A 4,019-nucleotide genomic window follows, 5' to 3' on the forward strand; every position below is an offset into this window, starting at 1 on the left:
TACTGCCATTATTTTTTGTTTGTTTGTTTAAGATTTTATTTATTTATTTATTTGACAGAGAGAGACAGAGAGAGAAAGCACAAGCAGGGGGAGCTGCAGAACAGAAGGAGAGGGAGAAGCAGGCTCCCTGCTGAGCAAGAAGCCCAATGCAGGACTCGATTCCAGGACCTTGGGATCATGACCTGAGCCATAGGCAGACACTTAACCAACTGAGCCACCCCGGCGTTCCTCCTGCCATTATTCTTTTTGATGTTCATATTGTTAGATTTGGGCTGTGGGACTGCCTTCATACTGTGCTTTTTGACATGACCCCATTTCTGACACAACAGAATTTTCTAGGCTTATGTTGTATTTTCTCTGTCCTTGACATGGAATCACTCATTTCCCCAAGGTATCCTGTTTCTTTTTAGAGAGGAATGGTATTCAGAAATCATGATCTGAGCTCTAGGTGTGCTCATTTCTATAAGGGCATGTCCTTGTTTCTAGGTTTTTTTCAGTGTACATACTAGAACACACACACTCACATTTATTCAATATCTTCCAATCAAATCCAATAGCACAGGGTTTTCCCTTAGCCTTCCCCCATTCCATGTTTGTATCTCTCTCTTTACCCATGGTGGAAACTCTGGTTCATAAAAGCATTAATATATTCATTAATTATTTTTTTAAGTAAGCTTTTATGCCCAACATGGGGCTTGAACTCACCATCCTCAGATCAAGAACAGCATTGCCCTACTGAGTGAACCAGTCAGACACTCCTGCTCATTAATTTGATCTAACCCATAATATACATAAAATTATTTTAAAATTGCATCACAAATACCATTGCTTATCACAAACCTACTGTAAGTCCAAAATTTCTTTCCCATTCTTTGCGTTCTCAGAATATACTCCACTAAAAATATGAAGAGTGCTGTGTTCAAAAGTTAACTGAATTTATTTTTTCTTTCCCAGGTTATTGATTTGTTATACACTTATATTGATTTGTTTCTGTTTTTAATCTAATCTTAGGGTTTATCATACATGTAAGTTTATTTTTTGAATATGTAAAACATTTAGGAAGTTCAAAAGTTCAAACTAAAAAAAGGTATGCTTAGAGAAATCCTTCCTCATCCTTTTCCCCTCTATTCTATTTGCTCCTACATCTTAGATGGAACAATTCGAAACCAATCCTGGCCAATTCATCTATTTTTAAAAATACATCTGCATTTTTTATGTATATATGAAGTAACTTCATATAAATTTATAAGATGTTCCTTATACTAGACATTGTGCTAGTGTGTGTGTGTGTGTGTGTGTATACTATATAGTATATATATACTAGAGAATAAAGATGAATGAGATATGAACTCTGGGAGAGCAGGGAACTATAGTGAAAAGATGTGTCATATATAACTTTTATAAAAATTAAAATTTTTCTTTTTTAAAAAAACTATTTACTTATTTACTTTAGAGAGAGAGTGCATGAGCAGGGGGAGGAACAGAGGAAAAGGGAGAGAGAAAAATCTCAAGTAGACTCCCTGCTAAGCATGAAGCTCAATGTAGGGCTCAATCTCACAACCCTGAGATCATGACTTCAGCAGAAATCAAGCATTGGACATTGAACGGAGCCACTAGGCACCCCCAAAGTCAAAACTTTCTGATAAGAAAGCAGATGAGCTTGTAAAACTTCAGAGAAGACTTTCATGAAGAAAAAAGTGGTAAGCCATCTCCAGTGAGGCTGAGAGGTCACAGAAGAGGAGGGCCAAGAATTGGCCAAGAGGGGCGCCTGGGTGGCTCAGTGGGTTAAAGCCTCTGCCTTCGGCTCCAGTCATGATCCCAGGGTCCTGGGATCGAGCCCTGCATTGGGCTCTCTGTTCAGTGGGGAACCTGCTTCCTCCTCCTCCTCTCTCTCTCTCTCTCTCTGCCTGCCTCTCTGCCTACTTGTGATCTCTCTCTCTGTCAACTAAATAAATAAAATCTTAAAAAAAAAAAAAAAAAGAATTGACCAAGAGGCAGCCATTGGTGGCTTCATCAGAGTGTTTGCAGGGAATGATGGCAATGAAAGAATAACTGAACTGGAGTGGACTAAAGAGGAACTTGGAGGTGAGGTAGTAAGACATCAGTACAGGCAAATCTTCTAAGGGGCACTTCAGTAAAGCAGAAGAGAGAAATGGGGCTATGGCTAGAGGCAGACTTGATGCAAGTTTTTTTTTTTTTTTTAAACATGAGAGATATTATCTACTACATGCTTGGGTGCTGATGGGAGTGCTCTAGCACAGAGAGGGAGATTGAGGTCGAAGATTAGAGTGTGAGGGAGAAAAAAGACAATTGCAAGAGCAAAGTCTTGAATGTACAGGACGGGGATAAGATCTAGTGCACAAATGAACTAGCACTTAGTAAAAGCTTAATAAATATGTGTTGGATGAGAAAGAAATGGTAAGTAATGGACCCTTTCCTCAAGTTGATCAAGTCAAGAGATAGAAGACAGATGAGTGAAGCACATACCAGAGCACAAACACCACCGCATGGACTGTTGCTTCAGGAGAAGCAAGAACTTTGAGGCAGAAGCAACACCTTCTCAGTGATGAGGCTTCTCACAGGAGGTAGCATCGGCTGACCCTCAAAGACAAGAAAGTGAAGCAAAGGATTCTGGGAGAGAGAAAGGCTATCAGTTCAGCCTGGAGAAACAATGTGAACAAGAACGGGGAGAGTGAAGTATATGGCTTGTGCTTTCACTTCATAAAGATTGTTTTTAATACAGCCAACATCAGACACAAATGGGGTTTTCCTATAAATACTTGTGGCTAACCTTTATTGACGGCACTCTTAATCCACAGCTACTGCACGCAGACAACGGTTTCTGATCCTATCTGTGAATGCCATTGGTTGGCCCTGAAGAATTCAGCGTGGAATCCTTTCTCGCTGCCCTCGTACATGAGCCCTGGAATTCTTGAGCACACTGAGTGCAGGGAGTGTTCTCATCCACCAGAGAGGCAACTCCTTCATTGGCAGGTGGATAGAAACTAGCAGATTATTTAAAATTTTCACTCTCAGTTTCCTCATCTGCAAAGTAGGGATGATAATATCTCGTTTGCAGGGTTTTGTGAGGATTAAAGTAGACAATCTATGTGAAGTGCCTACTCCCTGTGTAGAACAGAATATGTGCTCAATAAATGGTTAGTTATTTTTGGTATTAAATGTAGAGATAATTACCACGTACTGAGCACTTATGATACATCCAGTATAGCTCTAAGTGCTCAGTAGATATTAATTCACTGAATCCCCACTGTGTCTTACAAGGTAGACATTATCATTGTCTCTAGTTCCACAAGGTAAGCAAGCAGTAGGGCGGGGATGTGAGATGAGGCAGGCTGGTCTCAGAGCCCTATGTCTCCTCTTCTGGGCCACACTGACTTTCTAATAATTAATGGAATCATGCCAGTTCCAGAACCAGATCAATCTGATATCCCAGATCTATTTCCCTTTTAAACAAGGAATCCAAGAAGTAAAGCCAGTGGGATTAGGAATTGTTATGTTCTCCACAACCATGAGAGCTGGCAAGAGGCATAGAAAATGATCTATAGGCCCCCATGGGTGGCTCAGTCGGTGAAGCGTCTGCCTTTGGCTCAGGTCATAATCTCAGGGTCCTGGATAGAGCCCTGCATCAGGCTCCCTGCTCAGCAGGAAGCCTGCTTCTTCCTTTCCCACTCACCCAGCTTGTGTTCCTTCTCTCACTGGGTCTCTCTCTGACAAATAATAAATAAAATCTTTAAAAATTAAAAAAAATAAAACGATCCACAGATTTTATTCACATGCTTTCATTTTGCCAGCTGCCTTCACTCAGCAGTTATTACTCCAATAGTAAAATGCAACATATTTTGTTTTATTTTGTAGTTAAAAATTTAACATTGTTCAAGAATAGGCTGAAACGTGTAGCTAAACCAGACAAGCCAATAAAAAAAAATATAAACAAAAATATTCATTGTCATACATCTTATAATACTGAAATATTAGAAGCCACCCAAATATCCTTCACA

The sequence above is a fragment of the Lutra lutra genome, chromosome 1 (assembly GCF_902655055.1).
Source record: "Lutra lutra chromosome 1, mLutLut1.2, whole genome shotgun sequence".
NCBI lineage: Eukaryota > Metazoa > Chordata > Mammalia > Carnivora > Mustelidae > Lutra > Lutra lutra.